This window comes from Anomaloglossus baeobatrachus, unplaced genomic scaffold (genome assembly GCF_048569485.1).
Source record: "Anomaloglossus baeobatrachus isolate aAnoBae1 unplaced genomic scaffold, aAnoBae1.hap1 Scaffold_718, whole genome shotgun sequence".
Taxonomy (NCBI): Eukaryota; Metazoa; Chordata; class Amphibia; order Anura; family Aromobatidae; genus Anomaloglossus; species Anomaloglossus baeobatrachus.
The window spans coordinates 1-27,515 of record NW_027445094.1 but is presented as its reverse complement, the minus strand read 5'-3'; the positions used below and the strand labels follow the sequence as shown (position 1 = coordinate 27,515).

Genomic DNA, 27,515 nt, shown 5'->3' with positions numbered 1-27,515 from the left:
TCCTCCTTTAGGGCGCAAGCAACTCCCCTCCCCCTTGCAGTCTTTCCAATTCACGATACAAAAAGACGGACAGGACAGGTTGCCTGACTTTCCGTCACTGCCACCCTTTGCCATCCTTACCCGTAGAAAGCCCTTTCATCATCCCCAAACCCTAATCTTTTCCCTTTCCTTCCCAGCCCCCAAACCCTGCCCTCTGTACCTTTCTCACCACCCGCTTCCCTTCTCCTGTCATCCCCCTACCACCCGGGAAAAAAAGAGATTGCCCCCTCCTTCCACTAGCCCACCCTCCCACCCAAAGAACAACTTCTTCTGCGCAGCTTGTTTTCTAGGCAGCAGCGCTATTGTGATGTCATCGGGGGGCATTGTGACAAGCCGCCAGTGTTCCGTCTCTTCATGTTGTGCACAGTTCAAACGGAAAATACATCAACAGGCAGACTACAGAAAAGCTTACTATCAAAGGTTAGAGGGGGGCTTTCTCAGAGGGCTTTTTACAGTTTTTCTATTCCCAATTAGCCGTTTAAGTGTACTTATTGAAAGTAGTAATTCTTTCATAGGCCGCCCTTTCTTAGTATTTGACGTTCCTTATATTGCGGTATGAGGCTTCGCAGTAGGTTGCAAACATTCATCACCCATGACTGTCCCCAATTGAGCTCAGAAGCTCAATGTCTATCATGACCTCTCTTTTAGAATGTCCAAGAGCAAGCAAACTATTCCTCCAGGAGAGGGCGCCAACAGACTACTAAAGAGATCATCATTACTCAAAGAAAACCCCAAAAACCAATGCATGATAGGAATAAACAGGTAACTTTCTTTGGAGTGGAAGCGGAGAGATCGCACCAGATGCCAATTCTAGATCTTATCACACCTGTGGTCACTGCAGCAGCAGGTGAATCCACTTTGTCCAAAAGGGATCTATTCCATTCAATTGCAAATGATCTAGATAAGACAGAGAACTGCAGCACGGGGACATAGCCGAGTTGGTCAGGTTGAGTGGTGATGAGTTTGCTATTTGGATGAATAAAGAAAGTCAAAAGTGTGAAAGATAAAAAACAAAAGGAGGAAGTGTGAAAAGTGAATGGGCCAAATTGAGGTGCATATGAAGACGTATGCTTTCTTCCAATTCATTAAATCGGGCTAATATGAATAAGGTGAATTGAGTTCTGCTTTTGGAAACTGGGTTAAGAAGGGGTGCACCGTTCCTGGAGGTACTGCAATACCAGGTCAATGCGTGGAGTGGACAGAGCAAGCTCTTTTTCCATCTCCCTGTTCTAAAAATCCATTTAATATATGGTCCCCAGATAGGGGACGTATCAAATATTAAACTAAGAACAGATACTACACTTGATCTTAGCCAAAAGGCCGAGAAGCGATAACCAGAATTGGTTTGGGCCTCGAGTGGCACCCTGGCCTATGCCGGACACATCTTAGGGAGAGAGAGCGAGAGGGAGACAAACCCACGCCTACACAAGACATTTTGTCACCCAAGCCAACCCTTGAAAAGGCTGCTTTGCAGAGCAAAAACAAGAAGAATGGTGCGTTTTGCAGCCGCCGCCCACTGCAATGAATCTGAATAACTCCTCCTTTAGGGCGCAAGCAACTCCCCTCCCCCTTGCAGTCTTTCCAATTCACGATACAAAAAGACGGACAGGACAGGTTGCCTGACTTTCCGTCACTGCCACCCTTTGCCATCCTTACCCGTAGAAAGCCCTTTCATCATCCCCAAACCCTAATCTTTTCCCTTTCCTTCCCAGCCCCCAAACCCTGCCCTCTGTACCTTTCTCACCACCCGCTTCCCTTCTCCTGTCATCCCCCTACCACCCGGGAAAAAAAGAGATTGCCCCCTCCTTCCACTAGCCCACCCTCCCACCCAAAGAACAACTTCTTCTGCGCAGCTTGTTTTCTAGGCAGCAGCGCTATTGTGATGTCATCGGGGGGCATTGTGACAAGCCGCCAGTGTTCCGTCTCTTCATGTTGTGCACAGTTCAAACGGAAAATACATCAACAGGCAGACTACAGAAAAGCTTACTATCAAAGGTTAGAGGGGGGCTTTCTCAGAGGGCTTTTTACAGTTTTTCTATTCCCAATTAGCCGTTTAAGTGTACTTATTGAAAGTAGTAATTCTTTCATAGGCCGCCCTTTCTTAGTATTTGACGTTCCTTATATTGCGGTATGAGGCTTCGCAGTAGGTTGCAAACATTCATCACCCATGACTGTCCCCAATTGAGCTCAGAAGCTTAATGTCTATCATGACCTCTCTTTTAGAATGTCCAAGAGCAAGCAAACTATTCCTCCAGGAGAGGGCGCCAACAGACTACTAAAGAGATCATCATTACTCAAAGAAAACCCCAAAAACCAATGCATGATAGGAATAAACAGGTAACTTTCTTTGGAGTGGAAGCGGAGAGATCGCACCAGATGCCAATTCTAGATCTTATCACACCTGTGGTCACTGCAGCAGCAGGTGAATCCACTTTGTCCAAAAGGGATCTATTCCATTCAATTGCAAATGATCTAGATAAGACAGAGAACTGCAGCACGGGGACATAGCCGAGTTGGTCAGGTTGAGTGGTGATGAGTTTGCTATTTGGATGAATAAAGAAAGTCAAAAGTGTGAAAGATAAAAAACAAAAGGAGGAAGTGTGAAAAGTGAATGGGCCAAATTGAGGTGCATATGAAGACGTATGCTTTCTTCCAATTCATTAAATCGGGCTAATATGAATCAGGTGAATTGAGTTCTGCTTTTGGAAACTGGGTTAAGAAGGGGTGCACCGTTCCTGGAGGTACTGCAATACCAGGTCAATGCGTGGAGTGGACAGAGCAAGCTCTTTTTCCATCTCCCTGTTCTAAAAATCCATTTAATATATGGTCCCCAGATAGGGGACGTATCAGATATTAAACTGATAAGAACAGATACTACACTTGATCTTAGCCAAAAGGCCGAGAAGCGATAACCAGAATTGGTTTGGGCCTCGAGTGGCACCCTGGCCTATGCCGGACACATCTTAGGGAGAGAGAGCGAGAGGGAGACAAACCCACGCCTACACAAGACATTTTGTCACCCAAGCCAACCCTTGAAAAGGCTGCTTTGCAGAGCAAAAACAAGAAGAATGGTGCGTTTTGCAGCCGCCGCCCACTGCAATGAATCTGAATAACTCCTCCTTTAGGGCGCAAGCAACTCCCCTCCCCCTTGCAGTCTTTCCAATTCACGATACAAAAAGACGGACAGGACAGGTTGCCTGACTTTCCGTCACTGCCACCCTTTGCCATCCTTACCCGTAGAAAGCCCTTTCATCATCCCCAAACCCTAATCTTTTCCCTTTCCTTCCCAGCCCCCAAACCCTGCCCTCTGTACCTTTCTCACCACCCGCTTCCCTTCTCCTGTCATCCCCCTACCACCCGGGAAAAAAAGAGATTGCCCCCTCCTTCCACTAGCCCACCCTCCCACCCAAAGAACAACTTCTTCTGCGCAGCTTGTTTTCTAGGCAGCAGCGCTATTGTGATGTCATCGGGGGGCATTGTGACAAGCCGCCAGTGTTCCGTCTCTTCATGTTGTGCACAGTTCAAACGGAAAATACATCAACAGGCAGACTACAGAAAAGCTTACTATCAAAGGTTAGAGGGGGGCTTTCTCAGAGGGCTTTTTACAGTTTTTCTATTCCCAATTAGCCGTTTAAGTGTACTTATTGAAAGTAGTAATTCTTTCATAGGCCGCCCTTTCTTAGTATTTGACGTTCCTTATATTGCGGTATGAGGCTTCGCAGTAGGTTGCAAACATTCATCACCCATGACTGTCCCCAATTGAGCTCAGAAGCTCAATGTCTATCATGACCTCTCTTTTAGAATGTCCAAGAGCAAGCAAACTATTCCTCCAGGAGAGGGCGCCAACAGACTACTAAAGAGATCATCATTACTCAAAGAAAACCCCAAAAACCAATGCATGATAGGAATAAACAGGTAACTTTCTTTGGAGTGGAAGCGGAGAGATCGCACCAGATGCCAATTCTAGATCTTATCACACCTGTGGTCACTGCAGCAGCAGGTGAATCCACTTTGTCCAAAAGGGATCTATTCCATTCAATTGCAAATGATCTAGATAAGACAGAGAACTGCAGCACGGGGACATAGCCGAGTTGGTCAGGTTGAGTGGTGATGAGTTTGCTATTTGGATGAATAAAGAAAGTCAAAAGTGTGAAAGATAAAAAACAAAAGGAGGAAGTGTGAAAAGTGAATGGGCCAAATTGAGGTGCATATGAAGACGTATGCTTTCTTCCAATTCATTAAATCGGGCTAATATGAATCAGGTGAATTGAGTTCTGCTTTTGGAAACTGGGTTAAGAAGGGGTGCACCGTTCCTGGAGGTACTGCAATACCAGGTCAATGCGTGGAGTGGACAGAGCAAGCTCTTTTTCCATCTCCCTGTTCTAAAAATCCATTTAATATATGGTCCCCAGATAGGGGACGTATCAGATATTAAACTGATAAGAACAGATACTACACTTGATCTTAGCCAAAAGGCCGAGAAGCGATAACCAGAATTGGTTTGGGCCTCGAGTGGCACCCTGGCCTATGCCGGACACATCTTAGGGAGAGAGAGCGAGAGGGAGACAAACCCACGCCTACACAAGACATTTTGTCACCCAAGCCAACCCTTGAAAAGGCTGCTTTGCAGAGCAAAAACAAGAAGAATGGTGCGTTTTGCAGCCGCCGCCCACTGCAATGAATCTGAATAACTCCTCCTTTAGGGCGCAAGCAACTCCCCTCCCCCTTGCAGTCTTTCCAATTCACGATACAAAAAGACGGACAGGACAGGTTGCCTGACTTTCCGTCACTGCCACCCTTTGCCATCCTTACCCGTAGAAAGCCCTTTCATCATCCCCAAACCCTAATCTTTTCCCTTTCCTTCCCAGCCCCCAAACCCTGCCCTCTGTACCTTTCTCACCACCCGCTTCCCTTCTCCTGTCATCCCCCTACCACCCGGGAAAAAAAGAGATTGCCCCCTCCTTCCACTAGCCCACCCTCCCACCCAAAGAACAACTTCTTCTGCGCAGCTTGTTTTCTAGGCAGCAGCGCTATTGTGATGTCATCGGGGGGCATTGTGACAAGCCGCCAGTGTTCCGTCTCTTCATGTTGTGCACAGTTCAAACGGAAAATACATCAACAGGCAGACTACAGAAAAGCTTACTATCAAAGGTTAGAGGGGGGCTTTCTCAGAGGGCTTTTTACAGTTTTTCTATTCCCAATTAGCCGTTTAAGTGTACTTATTGAAAGTAGTAATTCTTTCATAGGCCGCCCTTTCTTAGTATTTGACGTTCCTTATATTGCGGTATGAGGCTTCGCAGTAGGTTGCAAACATTCATCACCCATGACTGTCCCCAATTGAGCTCAGAAGCTCAATGTCTATCATGACCTCTCTTTTAGAATGTCCAAGAGCAAGCAAACTATTCCTCCAGGAGAGGGCGCCAACAGACTACTAAAGAGATCATCATTACTCAAAGAAAACCCCAAAAACCAATGCATGATAGGAATAAACAGGTAACTTTCTTTGGAGTGGAAGCGGAGAGATCGCACCAGATGCCAATTCTAGATCTTATCACACCTGTGGTCACTGCAGCAGCAGGTGAATCCACTTTGTCCAAAAGGGATCTATTCCATTCAATTGCAAATGATCTAGATAAGACAGAGAACTGCAGCACGGGGACATAGCCGAGTTGGTCAGGTTGAGTGGTGATGAGTTTGCTATTTGGATGAATAAAGAAAGTCAAAAGTGTGAAAGATAAAAAACAAAAGGAGGAAGTGTGAAAAGTGAATGGGCCAAATTGAGGTGCATATGAAGACGTATGCTTTCTTCCAATTCATTAAATCGGGCTAATATGAATCAGGTGAATTGAGTTCTGCTTTTGGAAACTGGGTTAAGAAGGGGTGCACCGTTCCTGGAGGTACTGCAATACCAGGTCAATGCGTGGAGTGGACAGAGCAAGCTCTTTTTCCATCTCCCTGTTCTAAAAATCCATTTAATATATGGTCCCCAGATAGGGGACGTATCAGATATTAAACTGATAAGAACAGATACTACACTTGATCTTAGCCAAAAGGCCGAGAAGCGATAACCAGAATTGGTTTGGGCCTCGAGTGGCACCCTGGCCTATGCCGGACACATCTTAGGGAGAGAGAGCGAGAGGGAGACAAACCCACGCCTACACAAGACATTTTGTCACCCAAGCCAACCCTTGAAAAGGCTGCTTTGCAGAGCAAAAACAAGAAGAATGGTGCGTTTTGCAGCCGCCGCCCACTGCAATGAATCTGAATAACTCCTCCTTTAGGGCGCAAGCAACTCCCCTCCCCCTTGCAGTCTTTCCAATTCACGATACAAAAAGACGGACAGGACAGGTTGCCTGACTTTCCGTCACTGCCACCCTTTGCCATCCTTACCCGTAGAAAGCCCTTTCATCATCCCCAAACCCTAATCTTTTCCCTTTCCTTCCCAGCCCCCAAACCCTGCCCTCTGTACCTTTCTCACCACCCGCTTCCCTTCTCCTGTCATCCCCCTACCACCCGGGAAAAAAAGAGATTGCCCCCTCCTTCCACTAGCCCACCCTCCCACCCAAAGAACAACTTCTTCTGCGCAGCTTGTTTTCTAGGCAGCAGCGCTATTGTGATGTCATCGGGGGGCATTGTGACAAGCCGCCAGTGTTCCGTCTCTTCATGTTGTGCACAGTTCAAACGGAAAATACATCAACAGGCAGACTACAGAAAAGCTTACTATCAAAGGTTAGAGGGGGGCTTTCTCAGAGGGCTTTTTACAGTTTTTCTATTCCCAATTAGCCGTTTAAGTGTACTTATTGAAAGTAGTAATTCTTTCATAGGCCGCCCTTTCTTAGTATTTGACGTTCCTTATATTGCGGTATGAGGCTTCGCAGTAGGTTGCAAACATTCATCACCCATGACTGTCCCCAATTGAGCTCAGAAGCTCAATGTCTATCATGACCTCTCTTTTAGAATGTCCAAGAGCAAGCAAACTATTCCTCCAGGAGAGGGCGCCAACAGACTACTAAAGAGATCATCATTACTCAAAGAAAACCCCAAAAACCAATGCATGATAGGAATAAACAGGTAACTTTCTTTGGAGTGGAAGCGGAGAGATCGCACCAGATGCCAATTCTAGATCTTATCACACCTGTGGTCACTGCAGCAGCAGGTGAATCCACTTTGTCCAAAAGGGATCTATTCCATTCAATTGCAAATGATCTAGATAAGACAGAGAACTGCAGCACGGGGACATAGCCGAGTTGGTCAGGTTGAGTGGTGATGAGTTTGCTATTTGGATGAATAAAGAAAGTCAAAAGTGTGAAAGATAAAAAACAAAAGGAGGAAGTGTGAAAAGTGAATGGGCCAAATTGAGGTGCATATGAAGACGTATGCTTTCTTCCAATTCATTAAATCGGGCTAATATGAATCAGGTGAATTGAGTTCTGCTTTTGGAAACTGGGTTAAGAAGGGGTGCACCGTTCCTGGAGGTACTGCAATACCAGGTCAATGCGTGGAGTGGACAGAGCAAGCTCTTTTTCCATCTCCCTGTTCTAAAAATCCATTTAATATATGGTCCCCAGATAGGGGACGTATCAGATATTAAACTGATAAGAACAGATACTACACTTGATCTTAGCCAAAAGGCCGAGAAGCGATAACCAGAATTGGTTTGGGCCTCGAGTGGCACCCTGGCCTATGCCGGACACATCTTAGGGAGAGAGAGCGAGAGGGAGACAAACCCACGCCTACACAAGACATTTTGTCACCCAAGCCAACCCTTGAAAAGGCTGCTTTGCAGAGCAAAAACAAGAAGAATGGTGCGTTTTGCAGCCGCCGCCCACTGCAATGAATCTGAATAACTCCTCCTTTAGGGCGCAAGCAACTCCCCTCCCCCTTGCAGTCTTTCCAATTCACGATACAAAAAGACGGACAGGACAGGTTGCCTGACTTTCCGTCACTGCCACCCTTTGCCATCCTTACCCGTAGAAAGCCCTTTCATCATCCCCAAACCCTAATCTTTTCCCTTTCCTTCCCAGCCCCCAAACCCTGCCCTCTGTACCTTTCTCACCACCCGCTTCCCTTCTCCTGTCATCCCCCTACCACCCGGGAAAAAAAGAGATTGCCCCCTCCTTCCACTAGCCCACCCTCCCACCCAAAGAACAACTTCTTCTGCGCAGCTTGTTTTCTAGGCAGCAGCGCTATTGTGATGTCATCGGGGGGCATTGTGACAAGCCGCCAGTGTTCCGTCTCTTCATGTTGTGCACAGTTCAAACGGAAAATACATCAACAGGCAGACTACAGAAAAGCTTACTATCAAAGGTTAGAGGGGGGCTTTCTCAGAGGGCTTTTTACAGTTTTTCTATTCCCAATTAGCCGTTTAAGTGTACTTATTGAAAGTAGTAATTCTTTCATAGGCCGCCCTTTCTTAGTATTTGACGTTCCTTATATTGCGGTATGAGGCTTCGCAGTAGGTTGCAAACATTCATCACCCATGACTGTCCCCAATTGAGCTCAGAAGCTCAATGTCTATCATGACCTCTCTTTTAGAATGTCCAAGAGCAAGCAAACTATTCCTCCAGGAGAGGGCGCCAACAGACTACTAAAGAGATCATCATTACTCAAAGAAAACCCCAAAAACCAATGCATGATAGGAATAAACAGGTAACTTTCTTTGGAGTGGAAGCGGAGAGATCGCACCAGATGCCAATTCTAGATCTTATCACACCTGTGGTCACTGCAGCAGCAGGTGAATCCACTTTGTCCAAAAGGGATCTATTCCATTCAATTGCAAATGATCTAGATAAGACAGAGAACTGCAGCACGGGGACATAGCCGAGTTGGTCAGGTTGAGTGGTGATGAGTTTGCTATTTGGATGAATAAAGAAAGTCAAAAGTGTGAAAGATAAAAAACAAAAGGAGGAAGTGTGAAAAGTGAATGGGCCAAATTGAGGTGCATATGAAGACGTATGCTTTCTTCCAATTCATTAAATCGGGCTAATATGAATCAGGTGAATTGAGTTCTGCTTTTGGAAACTGGGTTAAGAAGGGGTGCACCGTTCCTGGAGGTACTGCAATACCAGGTCAATGCGTGGAGTGGACAGAGCAAGCTCTTTTTCCATCTCCCTGTTCTAAAAATCCATTTAATATATGGTCCCCAGATAGGGGACGTATCAGATATTAAACTGATAAGAACAGATACTACACTTGATCTTAGCCAAAAGGCCGAGAAGCGATAACCAGAATTGGTTTGGGCCTCGAGTGGCACCCTGGCCTATGCCTGACACATCTTAGGGAGAGAGAGCGAGAGGGAGACAAACCCACGCCTACACAAGACATTTTGTCACCCAAGCCAACCCTTGAAAAGGCTGCTTTGCAGAGCAAAAACAAGAAGAATGGTGCGTTTTGCAGCCGCCGCCCACTGCAATGAATCTGAATAACTCCTCCTTTAGGGCGCAAGCAACTCCCCTCCCCCTTGCAGTCTTTCCAATTCACGATACAAAAAGACGGACAGGACAGGTTGCCTGACTTTCCGTCACTGCCACCCTTTGCCATCCTTACCCGTAGAAAGCCCTTTCATCATCCCCAAACCCTAATCTTTTCCCTTTCCTTCCCAGCCCCCAAACCCTGCCCTCTGTACCTTTCTCACCACCCGCTTCCCTTCTCCTGTCATCCCCCTACCACCCGGGAAAAAAAGAGATTGCCCCCTCCTTCCACTAGCCCACCCTCCCACCCAAAGAACAACTTCTTCTGCGCAGCTTGTTTTCTAGGCAGCAGCGCTATTGTGATGTCATCGGGGGGCATTGTGACAAGCCGCCAGTGTTCCGTCTCTTCATGTTGTGCACAGTTCAAACGGAAAATACATCAACAGGCAGACTACAGAAAAGCTTACTATCAAAGGTTAGAGGGGGGCTTTCTCAGAGGGCTTTTTACAGTTTTTCTATTCCCAATTAGCCGTTTAAGTGTACTTATTGAAAGTAGTAATTCTTTCATAGGCCGCCCTTTCTTAGTATTTGACGTTCCTTATATTGCGGTATGAGGCTTCGCAGTAGGTTGCAAACATTCATCACCCATGACTGTCCCCAATTGAGCTCAGAAGCTCAATGTCTATCATGACCTCTCTTTTAGAATGTCCAAGAGCAAGCAAACTATTCCTCCAGGAGAGGGCGCCAACAGACTACTAAAGAGATCATCATTACTCAAAGAAAACCCCAAAAACCAATGCATGATAGGAATAAACAGGTAACTTTCTTTGGAGTGGAAGCGGAGAGATCGCACCAGATGCCAATTCTAGATCTTATCACACCTGTGGTCACTGCAGCAGCAGGTGAATCCACTTTGTCCAAAAGGGATCTATTCCATTCAATTGCAAATGATCTAGATAAGACAGAGAACTGCAGCACGGGGACATAGCCGAGTTGGTCAGGTTGAGTGGTGATGAGTTTGCTATTTGGATGAATAAAGAAAGTCAAAAGTGTGAAAGATAAAAAACAAAAGGAGGAAGTGTGAAAAGTGAATGGGCCAAATTGAGGTGCATATGAAGACGTATGCTTTCTTCCAATTCATTAAATCGGGCTAATATGAATCAGGTGAATTGAGTTCTGCTTTTGGAAACTGGGTTAAGAAGGGGTGCACCGTTCCTGGAGGTACTGCAATACCAGGTCAATGCGTGGAGTGGACAGAGCAAGCTCTTTTTCCATCTCCCTGTTCTAAAAATCCATTTAATATATGGTCCCCAGATAGGGGACGTATCAGATATTAAACTGATAAGAACAGATACTACACTTGATCTTAGCCAAAAGGCCGAGAAGCGATAACCAGAATTGGTTTGGGCCTCGAGTGGCACCCTGGCCTATGCCGGACACATCTTAGGGAGAGAGAGCGAGAGGGAGACAAACCCACGCCTACACAAGACATTTTGTCACCCAAGCCAACCCTTGAAAAGGCTGCTTTGCAGAGCAAAAACAAGAAGAATGGTGCGTTTTGCAGCCGCCGCCCACTGCAATGAATCTGAATAACTCCTCCTTTAGGGCGCAAGCAACTCCCCTCCCCCTTGCAGTCTTTCCAATTCACGATACAAAAAGACGGACAGGACAGGTTGCCTGACTTTCCGTCACTGCCACCCTTTGCCATCCTTACCCGTAGAAAGCCCTTTCATCATCCCCAAACCCTAATCTTTTCCCTTTCCTTCCCAGCCCCCAAACCCTGCCCTCTGTACCTTTCTCACCACCCGCTTCCCTTCTCCTGTCATCCCCCTACCACCCGGGAAAAAAAGAGATTGCCCCCTCCTTCCACTAGCCCACCCTCCCACCCAAAGAACAACTTCTTCTGCGCAGCTTGTTTTCTAGGCAGCAGCGCTATTGTGATGTCATCGGGGGGCATTGTGACAAGCCGCCAGTGTTCCGTCTCTTCATGTTGTGCACAGTTCAAACGGAAAATACATCAACAGGCAGACTACAGAAAAGCTTACTATCAAAGGTTAGAGGGGGGCTTTCTCAGAGGGCTTTTTACAGTTTTTCTATTCCCAATTAGCCGTTTAAGTGTACTTATTGAAAGTAGTAATTCTTTCATAGGCCGCCCTTTCTTAGTATTTGACGTTCCTTATATTGCGGTATGAGGCTTCGCAGTAGGTTGCAAACATTCATCACCCATGACTGTCCCCAATTGAGCTCAGAAGCTCAATGTCTATCATGACCTCTCTTTTAGAATGTCCAAGAGCAAGCAAACTATTCCTCCAGGAGAGGGCGCCAACAGACTACTAAAGAGATCATCATTACTCAAAGAAAACCCCAAAAACCAATGCATGATAGGAATAAACAGGTAACTTTCTTTGGAGTGGAAGCGGAGAGATCGCACCAGATGCCAATTCTAGATCTTATCACACCTGTGGTCACTGCAGCAGCAGGTGAATCCACTTTGTCCAAAAGGGATCTATTCCATTCAATTGCAAATGATCTAGATAAGACAGAGAACTGCAGCACGGGGACATAGCCGAGTTGGTCAGGTTGAGTGGTGATGAGTTTGCTATTTGGATGAATAAAGAAAGTCAAAAGTGTGAAAGATAAAAAACAAAAGGAGGAAGTGTGAAAAGTGAATGGGCCAAATTGAGGTGCATATGAAGACGTATGCTTTCTTCCAATTCATTAAATCGGGCTAATATGAATCAGGTGAATTGAGTTCTGCTTTTGGAAACTGGGTTAAGAAGGGGTGCACCGTTCCTGGAGGTACTGCAATACCAGGTCAATGCGTGGAGTGGACAGAGCAAGCTCTTTTTCCATCTCCCTGTTCTAAAAATCCATTTAATATATGGTCCCCAGATAGGGGACGTATCAGATATTAAACTGATAAGAACAGATACTACACTTGATCTTAGCCAAAAGGCCGAGAAGCGATAACCAGAATTGGTTTGGGCCTCGAGTGGCACCCTGGCCTATGCCGGACACATCTTAGGGAGAGAGAGCGAGAGGGAGACAAACCCACGCCTACACAAGACATTTTGTCACCCAAGCCAACCCTTGAAAAGGCTGCTTTGCAGAGCAAAAACAAGAAGAATGGTGCGTTTTGCAGCCGCCGCCCACTGCAATGAATCTGAATAACTCCTCCTTTAGGGCGCAAGCAACTCCCCTCCCCCTTGCAGTCTTTCCAATTCACGATACAAAAAGACGGACAGGACAGGTTGCCTGACTTTCCGTCACTGCCACCCTTTGCCATCCTTACCCGTAGAAAGCCCTTTCATCATCCCCAAACCCTAATCTTTTCCCTTTCCTTCCCAGCCCCCAAACCCTGCCCTCTGTACCTTTCTCACCACCCGCTTCCCTTCTCCTGTCATCCCCCTACCACCCGGGAAAAAAAGAGATTGCCCCCTCCTTCCACTAGCCCACCCTCCCACCCAAAGAACAACTTCTTCTGCGCAGCTTGTTTTCTAGGCAGCAGCGCTATTGTGATGTCATCGGGGGGCATTGTGACAAGCCGCCAGTGTTCCGTCTCTTCATGTTGTGCACAGTTCAAACGGAAAATACATCAACAGGCAGACTACAGAAAAGCTTACTATCAAAGGTTAGAGGGGGGCTTTCTCAGAGGGCTTTTTACAGTTTTTCTATTCCCAATTAGCCGTTTAAGTGTACTTATTGAAAGTAGTAATTCTTTCATAGGCCGCCCTTTCTTAGTATTTGACGTTCCTTATATTGCGGTATGAGGCTTCGCAGTAGGTTGCAAACATTCATCACCCATGACTGTCCCCAATTGAGCTCAGAAGCTCAATGTCTATCATGACCTCTCTTTTAGAATGTCCAAGAGCAAGCAAACTATTCCTCCAGGAGAGGGCGCCAACAGACTACTAAAGAGATCATCATTACTCAAAGAAAACCCCAAAAACCAATGCATGATAGGAATAAACAGGTAACTTTCTTTGGAGTGGAAGCGGAGAGATCGCACCAGATGCCAATTCTAGATCTTATCACACCTGTGGTCACTGCAGCAGCAGGTGAATCCACTTTGTCCAAAAGGGATCTATTCCATTCAATTGCAAATGATCTAGATAAGACAGAGAACTGCAGCACGGGGACATAGCCGAGTTGGTCAGGTTGAGTGGTGATGAGTTTGCTATTTGGATGAATAAAGAAAGTCAAAAGTGTGAAAGATAAAAAACAAAAGGAGGAAGTGTGAAAAGTGAATGGGCCAAATTGAGGTGCATATGAAGACGTATGCTTTCTTCCAATTCATTAAATCGGGCTAATATGAATCAGGTGAATTGAGTTCTGCTTTTGGAAACTGGGTTAAGAAGGGGTGCACCGTTCCTGGAGGTACTGCAATACCAGGTCAATGCGTGGAGTGGACAGAGCAAGCTCTTTTTCCATCTCCCTGTTCTAAAAATCCATTTAATATATGGTCCCCAGATAGGGGACGTATCAGATATTAAACTGATAAGAACAGATACTACACTTGATCTTAGCCAAAAGGCCGAGAAGCGATAACCAGAATTGGTTTGGGCCTCGAGTGGCACCCTGGCCTATGCCGGACACATCTTAGGGAGAGAGAGCGAGAGGGAGACAAACCCACGCCTACACAAGACATTTTGTCACCCAAGCCAACCCTTGAAAAGGCTGCTTTGCAGAGCAAAAACAAGAAGAATGGTGCGTTTTGCAGCCGCCGCCCACTGCAATGAATCTGAATAACTCCTCCTTTAGGGCGCAAGCAACTCCCCTCCCCCTTGCAGTCTTTCCAATTCACGATACAAAAAGACGGACAGGACAGGTTGCCTGACTTTCCGTCACTGCCACCCTTTGCCATCCTTACCCGTAGAAAGCCCTTTCATCATCCCCAAACCCTAATCTTTTCCCTTTCCTTCCCAGCCCCCAAACCCTGCCCTCTGTACCTTTCTCACCACCCGCTTCCCTTCTCCTGTCATCCCCCTACCACCCGGGAAAAAAAGAGATTGCCCCCTCCTTCCACTAGCCCACCCTCCCACCCAAAGAACAACTTCTTCTGCGCAGCTTGTTTTCTAGGCAGCAGCGCTATTGTGATGTCATCGGGGGGCATTGTGACAAGCCGCCAGTGTTCCGTCTTTTCATGTTGTGCACAGTTCAAACGGAAAATACATCAACAGGCAGACTACAGAAAAGCTTACTATCAAAGGTTAGAGGGGGGCTTTCTCAGAGGGCTTTTTACAGTTTTTCTATTCCCAATTAGCCGTTTAAGTGTACTTATTGAAAGTAGTAATTCTTTCATAGGCCGCCCTTTCTTAGTATTTGACGTTCCTTATATTGCGGTATGAGGCTTCGCAGTAGGTTGCAAACATTCATCACCCATGACTGTCCCCAATTGAGCTCAGAAGCTCAATGTCTATCATGACCTCTCTTTTAGAATGTCCAAGAGCAAGCAAACTATTCCTCCAGGAGAGGGCGCCAACAGACTACTAAAGAGATCATCATTACTCAAAGAAAACCCCAAAAACCAATGCATGATAGGAATAAACAGGTAACTTTCTTTGGAGTGGAAGCGGAGAGATCGCACCAGATGCCAATTCTAGATCTTATCACACCTGTGGTCACTGCAGCAGCAGGTGAATCCACTTTGTCCAAAAGGGATCTATTCCATTCAATTGCAAATGATCTAGATAAGACAGAGAACTGCAGCACGGGGACATAGCCGAGTTGGTCAGGTTGAGTGGTGATGAGTTTGCTATTTGGATGAATAAAGAAAGTCAAAAGTGTGAAAGATAAAAAACAAAAGGAGGAAGTGTGAAAAGTGAATGGGCCAAATTGAGGTGCATATGAAGACGTATGCTTTCTTCCAATTCATTAAATCGGGCTAATATGAATCAGGTGAATTGAGTTCTGCTTTTGGAAACTGGGTTAAGAAGGGGTGCACCGTTCCTGGAGGTACTGCAATACCAGGTCAATGCGTGGAGTGGACAGAGCAAGCTCTTTTTCCATCTCCCTGTTCTAAAAATCCATTTAATATATGGTCCCCAGATAGGGGACGTATCAGATATTAAACTGATAAGAACAGATACTACACTTGATCTTAGCCAAAAGGCCGAGAAGCGATAACCAGAATTGGTTTGGGCCTCGAGTGGCACCCTGGCCTATGCCGGACACATCTTAGGGAGAGAGAGCGAGAGGGAGACAAACCCACGCCTACACAAGACATTTTGTCACCCAAGCCAACCCTTGAAAAGGCTGCTTTGCAGAGCAAAAACAAGAAGAATGGTGCGTTTTGCAGCCGCCGCCCACTGCAATGAATCTGAATAACTCCTCCTTTAGGGCGCAAGCAACTCCCCTCCCCCTTGCAGTCTTTCCAATTCACGATACAAAAAGACGGACAGGACAGGTTGCCTGACTTTCCGTCACTGCCACCCTTTGCCATCCTTACCCGTAGAAAGCCCTTTCATCATCCCCAAACCCTAATCTTTTCCCTTTCCTTCCCAGCCCCCAAACCCTGCCCTCTGTACCTTTCTCACCACCCGCTTCCCTTCTCCTGTCATCCCCCTACCACCCGGGAAAAAAAGAGATTGCCCCCTCCTTCCACTAGCCCACCCTCCCACCCAAAGAACAACTTCTTCTGCGCAGCTTGTTTTCTAGGCAGCAGCGCTATTGTGATGTCATCGGGGGGCATTGTGACAAGCCGCCAGTGTTCCGTCTCTTCATGTTGTGCACAGTTCAAACGGAAAATACATCAACAGGCAGACTACAGAAAAGCTTACTATCAAAGGTTAGAGGGGGGCTTTCTCAGAGGGCTTTTTACAGTTTTTCTATTCCCAATTAGCCGTTTAAGTGTACTTATTGAAAGTAGTAATTCTTTCATAGGCCGCCCTTTCTTAGTATTTGACGTTCCTTATATTGCGGTATGAGGCTTCGCAGTAGGTTGCAAACATTCATCACCCATGACTGTCCCCAATTGAGCTCAGAAGCTCAATGTCTATCATGACCTCTCTTTTAGAATGTCCAAGAGCAAGCAAACTATTCCTCCAGGAGAGGGCGCCAACAGACTACTAAAGAGATCATCATTACTCAAAGAAAACCCCAAAAACCAATGCATGATAGGAATAAACAGGTAACTTTCTTTGGAGTGGAAGCGGAGAGATCGCACCAGATGCCAATTCTAGATCTTATCACACCTGTGGTCACTGCAGCAGCAGGTGAATCCACTTTGTCCAAAAGGGATCTATTCCATTCAATTGCAAATGATCTAGATAAGACAGAGAACTGCAGCACGGGGACATAGCCGAGTTGGTCAGGTTGAGTGGTGATGAGTTTGCTATTTGGATGAATAAAGAAAGTCAAAAGTGTGAAAGATAAAAAACAAAAGGAGGAAGTGTGAAAAGTGAATGGGCCAAATTGAGGTGCATATGAAGACGTATGCTTTCTTCCAATTCATTAAATCGGGCTAATATGAATCAGGTGAATTGAGTTCTGCTTTTGGAAACTGGGTTAAGAAGGGGTGCACCGTTCCTGGAGGTACTGCAATACCAGGTCAATGCGTGGAGTGGACAGAGCAAGCTCTTTTTCCATCTCCCTGTTCTAAAAATCCATTTAATATATGGTGCCCAGATAGGGGACGTATCAGATATTAAACTGATAAGAACAGATACTACACTTGATCTTAGCCAAAAGGCCGAGAAGCGATAACCAGAATTGGTTTGGGCCTCGAGTGGCACCCTGGCCTATGCCGGACACATCTTAGGGAGAGAGAGCGAGAGGGAGACAAACCCACGCCTACACAAGACATTTTGTCACCCAAGCCAACCCTTGAAAAGGCTGCTTTGCAGAGCAAAAACAAGAAGAATGGTGCGTTTTGCAGCCGCCGCCCACTGCAATGAATCTGAATAACTCCTCCTTTAGGGCGCAAGCAACTCCCCTCCCCCTTGCAGTCTTTCCAATTCACGATACAAAAAGACGGACAGGACAGGTTGCCTGACTTTCCGTCACTGCCACCCTTTGCCATCCTTACCCGTAGAAAGCCCTTTCATCATCCCCAAACCCTAATCTTTTCCCTTTCCTTCCCAGCCCCCAAACCCTGCCCTCTGTACCTTTCTCACCACCCGCTTCCCTTCTCCTGTCATCCCCCTACCACCCGGGAAAAAAAGAGATTGCCCCCTCCTTCCACTAGCCCACCCTCCCACCCAAAGAACAACTTCTTCTGCGCAGCTTGTTTTCTAGGCAGCAGCGCTATTGTGATGTCATCGGGGGGCATTGTGACAAGCCGCCAGTGTTCCGTCTCTTCATGTTGTGCACAGTTCAAACGGAAAATACATCAACAGGCAGACTACAGAAAAGCTTACTATCAAAGGTTAGAGGGGGGCTTTCTCAGAGGGCTTTTTACAGTTTTTCTATTCCCAATTAGCCGTTTAAGTGTACTTATTGAAAGTAGTAATTCTTTCATAGGCCGCCCTTTCTTAGTATTTGACGTTCCTTATATTGCGGTATGAGGCTTCGCAGTAGGTTGCAAACATTCATCACCCATGACTGTCCCCAATTGAGCTCAGAAGCTCAATGTCTATCATGACCTCTCTTTTAGAATGTCCAAGAGCAAGCAAACTATTCCTCCAGGAGAGGGCGCCAACAGACTACTAAAGAGATCATCATTACTCAAAGAAAACCCCAAAAACCAATGCATGATAGGAATAAACAGGTAACTTTCTTTGGAGTGGAAGCGGAGAGATCGCACCAGATGCCAATTCTAGATCTTATCACACCTGTGGTCACTGCAGCAGCAGGTGAATCCACTTTGTCCAAAAGGGATCTATTCCATTCAATTGCAAATGATCTAGATAAGACAGAGAACTGCAGCACGGGGACATAGCCGAGTTGGTCAGGTTGAGTGGTGATGAGTTTGCTATTTGGATGAATAAAGAAAGTCAAAAGTGTGAAAGATAAAAAACAAAAGGAGGAAGTGTGAAAAGTGAATGGGCCAAATTGAGGTGCATATGAAGACGTATGCTTTCTTCCAATTCATTAAATCGGGCTAATATGAATCAGGTGAATTGAGTTCTGCTTTTGGAAACTGGGTTAAGAAGGGGTGCACCGTTCCTGGAGGTACTGCAATACCAGGTCAATGCGTGGAGTGGACAGAGCAAGCTCTTTTTCCATCTCCCTGTTCTAAAAATCCATTTAATATATGGTCCCCAGATAGGGGACGTATCAGATATTAAACTGATAAGAACAGATACTACACTTGATCTTAGCCAAAAGGCCGAGAAGCGATAACCAGAATTGGTTTGGGCCTCGAGTGGCACCCTGGCCTATGCCGGACACATCTTAGGGAGAGAGAGCGAGAGGGAGACAAACCCACGCCTACACAAGACATTTTGTCACCCAAGCCAACCCTTGAAAAGGCTGCTTTGCAGAGCAAAAACAAGAAGAATGGTGCGTTTTGCAGCCGCCGCCCACTGCAATGAATCTGAATAACTCCTCCTTTAGGGCGCAAGCAACTCCCCTCCCCCTTGCAGTCTTTCCAATTCACGATACAAAAAGACGGACAGGACAGGTTGCCTGACTTTCCGTCACTGCCACCCTTTGCCATCCTTACCCGTAGAAAGCCCTTTCATCATCCCCAAACCCTAATCTTTTCCCTTTCCTTCCCAGCCCCCAAACCCTGCCCTCTGTACCTTTCTCACCACCCGCTTCCCTTCTCCTGTCATCCCCCTACCACCCGGGAAAAAAAGAGATTGCCCCCTCCTTCCACTAGCCCACCCTCCCACCCAAAGAACAACTTCTTCTGCGCAGCTTGTTTTCTAGGCAGCAGCGCTATTGTGATGTCATCGGGGGGCATTGTGACAAGCCGCCAGTGTTCCGTCTTTTCATGTTGTGCACAGTTCAAACGGAAAATACATCAACAGGCAGACTACAGAAAAGCTTACTATCAAAGGTTAGAGGGGGGCTTTCTCAGAGGGCTTTTTACAGTTTTTCTATTCCCAATTAGCCGTTTAAGTGTACTTATTGAAAGTAGTAATTCTTTCATAGGCCGCCCTTTCTTAGTATTTGACGTTCCTTATATTGCGGTATGAGGCTTCGCAGTAGGTTGCAAACATTCATCACCCATGACTGTCCCCAATTGAGCTCAGAAGCTCAATGTCTATCATGACCTCTCTTTTAGAATGTCCAAGAGCAAGCAAACTATTCCTCCAGGAGAGGGCGCCAACAGACTACTAAAGAGATCATCATTACTCAAAGAAAACCCCAAAAACCAATGCATGATAGGAATAAACAGGTAACTTTCTTTGGAGTGGAAGCGGAGAGATCGCACCAGATGCCAATTCTAGATCTTATCACACCTGTGGTCACTGCAGCAGCAGGTGAATCCACTTTGTCCAAAAGGGATCTATTCCATTCAATTGCAAATGATCTAGATAAGACAGAGAACTGCAGCACGGGGACATAGCCGAGTTGGTCAGGTTGAGTGGTGATGAGTTTGCTATTTGGATGAATAAAGAAAGTCAAAAGTGTGAAAGATAAAAAACAAAAGGAGGAAGTGTGAAAAGTGAATGGGCCAAATTGAGGTGCATATGAAGACGTATGCTTTCTTCCAATTCATTAAATCGGGCTAATATGAATCAGGTGAATTGAGTTCTGCTTTTGGAAACTGGGTTAAGAAGGGGTGCACCGTTCCTGGAGGTACTGCAATACCAGGTCAATGCGTGGAGTGGACAGAGCAAGCTCTTTTTCCATCTCCCTGTTCTAAAAATCCATTTAATATATGGTCCCCAGATAGGGGACGTATCAGATATTAAACTGATAAGAACAGATACTACACTTGATCTTAGCCAAAAGGCCGAGAAGCGATAACCAGAATTGGTTTGGGCCTCGAGTGGCACCCTGGCCTATGCCGGACACATCTTAGGGAGAGAGAGCGAGAGGGAGACAAACCCACGCCTACACAAGACATTTTGTCACCCAAGCCAACCCTTGAAAAGGCTGCTTTGCAGAGCAAAAACAAGAAGAATGGTGCGTTTTGCAGCCGCCGCCCACTGCAATGAATCTGAATAACTCCTCCTTTAGGGCGCAAGCAACTCCCCTCCCCCTTGCAGTCTTTCCAATTCACGATACAAAAAGACGGACAGGACAGGTTGCCTGACTTTCCGTCACTGCCACCCTTTGCCATCCTTACCCGTAGAAAGCCCTTTCATCATCCCCAAACCCTAATCTTTTCCCTTTCCTTCCCAGCCCCCAAACCCTGCCCTCTGTACCTTTCTCACCACCCGCTTCCCTTCTCCTGTCATCCCCCTACCACCCGGGAAAAAAAGAGATTGCCCCCTCCTTCCACTAGCCCACCCTCCCACCCAAAGAACAACTTCTTCTGCGCAGCTTGTTTTCTAGGCAGCAGCGCTATTGTGATGTCATCGGGGGGCATTGTGACAAGCCGCCAGTGTTCCGTCTCTTCATGTTGTGCACAGTTCAAACGGAAAATACATCAACAGGCAGACTACAGAAAAGCTTACTATCAAAGGTTAGAGGGGGGCTTTCTCAGAGGGCTTTTTACAGTTTTTCTATTCCCAATTAGCCGTTTAAGTGTACTTATTGAAAGTAGTAATTCTTTCATAGGCCGCCCTTTCTTAGTATTTGACGTTCCTTATATTGCGGTATGAGGCTTCGCAGTAGGTTGCAAACATTCATCACCCATGACTGTCCCCAATTGAGCTCAGAAGCTCAATGTCTATCATGACCTCTCTTTTAGAATGTCCAAGAGCAAGCAAACTATTCCTCCAGGAGAGGGCGCCAACAGACTACTAAAGAGATCATCATTACTCAAAGAAAACCCCAAAAACCAATGCATGATAGGAATAAACAGGTAACTTTCTTTGGAGTGGAAGCGGAGAGATCGCACCAGATGCCAATTCTAGATCTTATCACACCTGTGGTCACTGCAGCAGCAGGTGAATCCACTTTGTCCAAAAGGGATCTATTCCATTCAATTGCAAATGATCTAGATAAGACAGAGAACTGCAGCACGGGGACATAGCCGAGTTGGTCAGGTTGAGTGGTGATGAGTTTGCTATTTGGATGAATAAAGAAAGTCAAAAGTGTGAAAGATAAAAAACAAAAGGAGGAAGTGTGAAAAGTGAATGGGCCAAATTGAGGTGCATATGAAGACGTATGCTTTCTTCCAATTCATTAAATCGGGCTAATATGAATCAGGTGAATTGAGTTCTGCTTTTGGAAACTGGGTTAAGAAGGGGTGCACCGTTCCTGGAGGTACTGCAATACCAGGTCAATGCGTGGAGTGGACAGAGCAAGCTCTTTTTCCATCTCCCTGTTCTAAAAATCCATTTAATATATGGTCCCCAGATAGGGGACGTATCAGATATTAAACTGATAAGAACAGATACTACACTTGATCTTAGCCAAAAGGCCGAGAAGCGATAACCAGAATTGGTTTGGGCCTCGAGTGGCACCCTGGCCTATGCCGGACACATCTTAGGGAGAGAGAGCGAGAGGGAGACAAACCCACGCCTACACAAGACATTTTGTCACCCAAGCCAACCCTTGAAAAGGCTGCTTTGCAGAGCAAAAACAAGAAGAATGGTGCGTTTTGCAGCCGCCGCCCACTGCAATGAATCTGAATAACTCCTCCTTTAGGGCGCAAGCAACTCCCCTCCCCCTTGCAGTCTTTCCAATTCACGATACAAAAAGACGGACAGGACAGGTTGCCTGACTTTCCGTCACTGCCACCCTTTGCCATCCTTACCCGTAGAAAGCCCTTTCATCATCCCCAAACCCTAATCTTTTCCCTTTCCTTCCCAGCCCCCAAACCCTGCCCTCTGTACCTTTCTCACCACCCGCTTCCCTTCTCCTGTCATCCCCCTACCACCCGGGAAAAAAAGAGATTGCCCCCTCCTTCCACTAGCCCACCCTCCCACCCAAAGAACAACTTCTTCTGCGCAGCTTGTTTTCTAGGCAGCAGCGCTATTGTGATGTCATCGGGGGGCATTGTGACAAGCCGCCAGTGTTCCGTCTCTTCATGTTGTGCACAGTTCAAACGGAAAATACATCAACAGGCAGACTACAGAAAAGCTTACTATCAAAGGTTAGAGGGGGGCTTTCTCAGAGGGCTTTTTACAGTTTTTCTATTCCCAATTAGCCGTTTAAGTGTACTTATTGAAAGTAGTAATTCTTTCATAGGCCGCCCTTTCTTAGTATTTGACGTTCCTTATATTGCGGTATGAGGCTTCGCAGTAGGTTGCAAACATTCATCACCCATGACTGTCCCCAATTGAGCTCAGAAGCTCAATGTCTATCATGACCTCTCTTTTAGAATGTCCAAGAGCAAGCAAACTATTCCTCCAGGAGAGGGCGCCAACAGACTACTAAAGAGATCATCATTACTCAAAGAAAACCCCAAAAACCAATGCATGATAGGAATAAACAGGTAACTTTCTTTGGAGTGGAAGCGGAGAGATCGCACCAGATGCCAATTCTAGATCTTATCACACCTGTGGTCACTGCAGCAGCAGGTGAATCCACTTTGTCCAAAAGGGATCTATTCCATTCAATTGCAAATGATCTAGATAAGACAGAGAACTGCAGCACGGGGACATAGCCGAGTTGGTCAGGTTGAGTGGTGATGAGTTTGCTATTTGGATGAATAAAGAAAGTCAAAAGTGTGAAAGATAAAAAACAAAAGGAGGAAGTGTGAAAAGTGAATGGGCCAAATTGAGGTGCATATGAAGACGTATGCTTTCTTCCAATTCATTAAATCGGGCTAATATGAATCAGGTGAATTGAGTTCTGCTTTTGGAAACTGGGTTAAGAAGGGGTGCACCGTTCCTGGAGGTACTGCAATACCAGGTCAATGCGTGGAGTGGACAGAGCAAGCTCTTTTTCCATCTCCCTGTTCTAAAAATCCATTTAATATATGGTCCCCAGATAGGGGACGTATCAGATATTAAACTGATAAGAACAGATACTACACTTGATCTTAGCCAAAAGGCCGAGAAGCGATAACCAGAATTGGTTTGGGCCTCGAGTGGCACCCTGGCCTATGCCGGACACATCTTAGGGAGAGAGAGCGAGAGGGAGACAAACCCACGCCTACACAAGACATTTTGTCACCCAAGCCAACCCTTGAAAAGGCTGCTTTGCAGAGCAAAAACAAGAAGAATGGTGCGTTTTGCAGCCGCCGCCCACTGCAATGAATCTGAATAACTCCTCCTTTAGGGCGCAAGCAACTCCCCTCCCCCTTGCAGTCTTTCCAATTCACGATACAAAAAGACGGACAGGACAGGTTGCCTGACTTTCCGTCACTGCCACCCTTTGCCATCCTTACCCGTAGAAAGCCCTTTCATCATCCCCAAACCCTAATCTTTTCCCTTTCCTTCCCAGCCCCCAAACCCTGCCCTCTGTACCTTTCTCACCACCCGCTTCCCTTCTCCTGTCATCCCCCTACCACCCGGGAAAAAAAGAGATTGCCCCCTCCTTCCACTAGCCCACCCTCCCACCCAAAGAACAACTTCTTCTGCGCAGCTTGTTTTCTAGGCAGCAGCGCTATTGTGATGTCATCGGGGGGCATTGTGACAAGCCGCCAGTGTTCCGTCTCTTCATGTTGTGCACAGTTCAAACGGAAAATACATCAACAGGCAGACTACAGAAAAGCTTACTATCAAAGGTTAGAGGGGGGCTTTCTCAGAGGGCTTTTTACAGTTTTTCTATTCCCAATTAGCCGTTTAAGTGTACTTATTGAAAGTAGTAATTCTTTCATAGGCCGCCCTTTCTTAGTATTTGACGTTCCTTATATTGCGGTATGAGGCTTCGCAGTAGGTTGCAAACATTCATCACCCATGACTGTCCCCAATTGAGCTCAGAAGCTCAATGTCTATCATGACCTCTCTTTTAGAATGTCCAAGAGCAAGCAAACTATTCCTCCAGGAGAGGGCGCCAACAGACTACTAAAGAGATCATCATTACTCAAAGAAAACCCCAAAAACCAATGCATGATAGGAATAAACAGGTAACTTTCTTTGGAGTGGAAGCGGAGAGATCGCACCAGATGCCAATTCTAGATCTTATCACACCTGTGGTCACTGCAGCAGCAGGTGAATCCACTTTGTCCAAAAGGGATCTATTCCATTCAATTGCAAATGATCTAGATAAGACAGAGAACTGCAGCACGGGGACATAGCCGAGTTGGTCAGGTTGAGTGGTGATGAGTTTGCTATTTGGATGAATAAAGAAAGTCAAAAGTGTGAAAGATAAAAAACAAAAGGAGGAAGTGTGAAAAGTGAATGGGCCAAATTGAGGTGCATATGAAGACGTATGCTTTCTTCCAATTCATTAAATCGGGCTAATATGAATCAGGTGAATTGAGTTCTGCTTTTGGAAACTGGGTTAAGAAGGGGTGCACCGTTCCTGGAGGTACTGCAATACCAGGTCAATGCGTGGAGTGGACAGAGCAAGCTCTTTTTCCATCTCCCTGTTCTAAAAATCCATTTAATATATGGTCCCCAGATAGGGGACGTATCAGATATTAAACTGATAAGAACAGATACTACACTTGATCTTAGCCAAAAGGCCGAGAAGCGATAACCAGAATTGGTTTGGGCCTCGAGTGGCACCCTGGCCTATGCCGGACACATCTTAGGGAGAGAGAGCGAGAGGGAGACAAACCCACGCCTACACAAGACATTTTGTCACCCAAGCCAACCCTTGAAAAGGCTGCTTTGCAGAGCAAAAACAAGAAGAATGGTGCGTTTTGCAGCCGCCGCCCACTGCAATGAATCTGAATAACTCCTCCTTTAGGGCGCAAGCAACTCCCCTCCCCCTTGCAGTCTTTCCAATTCACGATACAAAAAGACGGACAGGACAGGTTGCCTGACTTTCCGTCACTGCCACCCTTTGCCATCCTTACCCGTAGAAAGCCCTTTCATCATCCCCAAACCCTAATCTTTTCCCTTTCCTTCCCAGCCCCCAAACCCTGCCCTCTGTACCTTTCTCACCACCCGCTTCCCTTCTCCTGTCATCCCCCTACCACCCGGGAAAAAAAGAGATTGCCCCCTCCTTCCACTAGCCCACCCTCCCACCCAAAGAACAACTTCTTCTGCGCAGCTTGTTTTCTAGGCAGCAGCGCTATTGTGATGTCATCGGGGGGCATTGTGACAAGCCGCCAGTGTTCCGTCTCTTCATGTTGTGCACAGTTCAAACGGAAAATACATCAACAGGCAGACTACAGAAAAGCTTACTATCAAAGGTTAGAGGGGGGCTTTCTCAGAGGGCTTTTTACAGTTTTTCTATTCCCAATTAGCCGTTTAAGTGTACTTATTGAAAGTAGTAATTCTTTCATAGGCCGCCCTTTCTTAGTATTTGACGTTCCTTATATTGCGGTATGAGGCTTCGCAGTAGGTTGCAAACATTCATCACCCATGACTGTCCCCAATTGAGCTCAGAAGCTCAATGTCTATCATGACCTCTCTTTTAGAATGTCCAAGAGCAAGCAAACTATTCCTCCAGGAGAGGGCGCCAACAGACTACTAAAGAGATCATCATTACTCAAAGAAAACCCCAAAAACCAATGCATGATAGGAATAAACAGGTAACTTTCTTTGGAGTGGAAGCGGAGAGATCGCACCAGATGCCAATTCTAGATCTTATCACACCTGTGGTCACTGCAGCAGCAGGTGAATCCACTTTGTCCAAAAGGGATCTATTCCATTCAATTGCAAATGATCTAGATAAGACAGAGAACTGCAGCACGGGGACATAGCCGAGTTGGTCAGGTTGAGTGGTGATGAGTTTGCTATTTGGATGAATAAAGAAAGTCAAAAGTGTGAAAGATAAAAAACAAAAGGAGGAAGTGTGAAAAGTGAATGGGCCAAATTGAGGTGCATATGAAGACGTATGCTTTCTTCCAATTCATTAAATCGGGCTAATATGAATCAGGTGAATTGAGTTCTGCTTTTGGAAACTGGGTTAAGAAGGGGTGCACCGTTCCTGGAGGTACTGCAATACCAGGTCAATGCGTGGAGTGGACAGAGCAAGCTCTTTTTCCATCTCCCTGTTCTAAAAATCCATTTAATATATGGTCCCCAGATAGGGGACGTATCAGATATTAAACTGATAAGAACAGATACTACACTTGATCTTAGCCAAAAGGCCGAGAAGCGATAACCAGAATTGGTTTGGGCCTCGAGTGGCACCCTGGCCTATGCCGGACACATCTTAGGGAGAGAGAGCGAGAGGGAGACAAACCCACGCCTACACAAGACATTTTGTCACCCAAGCCAACCCTTGAAAAGGCTGCTTTGCAGAGCAAAAACAAGAAGAATGGTGCGTTTTGCAGCCGCCGCCCACTGCAATGAATCTGAATAACTCCTCCTTTAGGGCGCAAGCAACTCCCCTCCCCCTTGCAGTCTTTCCAATTCACGATACAAAAAGACGGACAGGACAGGTTGCCTGACTTTCCGTCACTGCCACCCTTTGCCATCCTTACCCGTAGAAAGCCCTTTCATCATCCCCAAACCCTAATCTTTTCCCTTTCCTTCCCAGCCCCCAAACCCTGCCCTCTGTACCTTTCTCACCACCCGCTTCCCTTCTCCTGTCATCCCCCTACCACCCGGGAAAAAAAGAGATTGCCCCCTCCTTCCACTAGCCCACCCTCCCACCCAAAGAACAACTTCTTCTGCGCAGCTTGTTTTCTAGGCAGCAGCGCTATTGTGATGTCATCGGGGGGCATTGTGACAAGCCGCCAGTGATCCGTCTCTTCATGTTGTGCACAGTTCAAACGGAAAATACATCAACAGGCAGACTACAGAAAAGCTTACTATCAAAGGTTAGAGGGGGGCTTTCTCAGAGGGCTTTTTACAGTTTTTCTATTCCCAATTAGCCGTTTAAGTGTACTTATTGAAAGTAGTAATTCTTTCATAGGCCGCCCTTTCTTAGTATTTGACGTTCCTTATATTGCGGTATGAGGCTTCGCAGTAGGTTGCAAACATTCATCACCCATGACTGTCCCCAATTGAGCTCAGAAGCTCAATGTCTATCATGACCTCTCTTTTAGAATGT

The 27,515-nt window shown here is 46.3% G+C and overlaps 17 non-coding genes across 17 annotated transcripts; all 17 read right to left on the bottom strand.

The window, feature by feature from the left end:
- Positions 1–1,183: 1,183 nt before the first annotated feature.
- On the bottom strand, positions 1,184–1,371 carry LOC142287215 (U2 spliceosomal RNA). Its single transcript, XR_012748214.1, has one exon. It is a non-coding gene; the product is annotated as a U2 spliceosomal RNA (small nuclear RNA).
- Positions 1,372–2,758: 1,387 nt separating this feature from the next.
- On the bottom strand, positions 2,759–2,949 carry LOC142287234 (U2 spliceosomal RNA). The gene has a single exon (XR_012748227.1). It is a non-coding gene; the product is annotated as a U2 spliceosomal RNA (small nuclear RNA).
- A 1,387-nt stretch (positions 2,950–4,336) lies between these two features.
- Positions 4,337–4,527, bottom strand: LOC142287233 (U2 spliceosomal RNA). The gene has a single exon (XR_012748226.1). It is a non-coding gene; the product is annotated as a U2 spliceosomal RNA (small nuclear RNA).
- Positions 4,528–5,914: 1,387 nt separating this feature from the next.
- On the bottom strand, positions 5,915–6,105 carry LOC142287232 (U2 spliceosomal RNA). Its single transcript, XR_012748225.1, has one exon. It is a non-coding gene; the product is annotated as a U2 spliceosomal RNA (small nuclear RNA).
- A 1,387-nt stretch (positions 6,106–7,492) lies between these two features.
- Positions 7,493–7,683, bottom strand: LOC142287231 (U2 spliceosomal RNA). Its single transcript, XR_012748224.1, has one exon. It is a non-coding gene; the product is annotated as a U2 spliceosomal RNA (small nuclear RNA).
- Positions 7,684–9,070: 1,387 nt separating this feature from the next.
- On the bottom strand, positions 9,071–9,261 carry LOC142287230 (U2 spliceosomal RNA). Its single transcript, XR_012748223.1, has one exon. It is a non-coding gene; the product is annotated as a U2 spliceosomal RNA (small nuclear RNA).
- Positions 9,262–10,648: 1,387 nt separating this feature from the next.
- On the bottom strand, positions 10,649–10,839 carry LOC142287229 (U2 spliceosomal RNA). The gene has a single exon (XR_012748222.1). It is a non-coding gene; the product is annotated as a U2 spliceosomal RNA (small nuclear RNA).
- Positions 10,840–12,226: 1,387 nt separating this feature from the next.
- LOC142287228 (U2 spliceosomal RNA) lies at positions 12,227–12,417 on the bottom strand. The gene has a single exon (XR_012748221.1). It is a non-coding gene; the product is annotated as a U2 spliceosomal RNA (small nuclear RNA).
- A 1,387-nt stretch (positions 12,418–13,804) lies between these two features.
- Positions 13,805–13,995, bottom strand: LOC142287227 (U2 spliceosomal RNA). The gene has a single exon (XR_012748220.1). It is a non-coding gene; the product is annotated as a U2 spliceosomal RNA (small nuclear RNA).
- A 1,387-nt stretch (positions 13,996–15,382) lies between these two features.
- Positions 15,383–15,573, bottom strand: LOC142287217 (U2 spliceosomal RNA). The gene has a single exon (XR_012748215.1). It is a non-coding gene; the product is annotated as a U2 spliceosomal RNA (small nuclear RNA).
- A 1,387-nt stretch (positions 15,574–16,960) lies between these two features.
- On the bottom strand, positions 16,961–17,151 carry LOC142287211 (U2 spliceosomal RNA). The gene has a single exon (XR_012748211.1). It is a non-coding gene; the product is annotated as a U2 spliceosomal RNA (small nuclear RNA).
- A 1,387-nt stretch (positions 17,152–18,538) lies between these two features.
- LOC142287205 (U2 spliceosomal RNA) lies at positions 18,539–18,729 on the bottom strand. Its single transcript, XR_012748205.1, has one exon. It is a non-coding gene; the product is annotated as a U2 spliceosomal RNA (small nuclear RNA).
- A 1,387-nt stretch (positions 18,730–20,116) lies between these two features.
- LOC142287269 (U2 spliceosomal RNA) lies at positions 20,117–20,307 on the bottom strand. The gene has a single exon (XR_012748261.1). It is a non-coding gene; the product is annotated as a U2 spliceosomal RNA (small nuclear RNA).
- Positions 20,308–21,694: 1,387 nt separating this feature from the next.
- On the bottom strand, positions 21,695–21,885 carry LOC142287258 (U2 spliceosomal RNA). The gene has a single exon (XR_012748250.1). It is a non-coding gene; the product is annotated as a U2 spliceosomal RNA (small nuclear RNA).
- A 1,387-nt stretch (positions 21,886–23,272) lies between these two features.
- Positions 23,273–23,463, bottom strand: LOC142287247 (U2 spliceosomal RNA). Its single transcript, XR_012748239.1, has one exon. It is a non-coding gene; the product is annotated as a U2 spliceosomal RNA (small nuclear RNA).
- Positions 23,464–24,850: 1,387 nt separating this feature from the next.
- On the bottom strand, positions 24,851–25,041 carry LOC142287235 (U2 spliceosomal RNA). Its single transcript, XR_012748228.1, has one exon. It is a non-coding gene; the product is annotated as a U2 spliceosomal RNA (small nuclear RNA).
- A 1,387-nt stretch (positions 25,042–26,428) lies between these two features.
- On the bottom strand, positions 26,429–26,619 carry LOC142287199 (U2 spliceosomal RNA). The gene has a single exon (XR_012748199.1). It is a non-coding gene; the product is annotated as a U2 spliceosomal RNA (small nuclear RNA).
- Between the last annotated feature and the right edge of the window lie 896 nt (positions 26,620–27,515).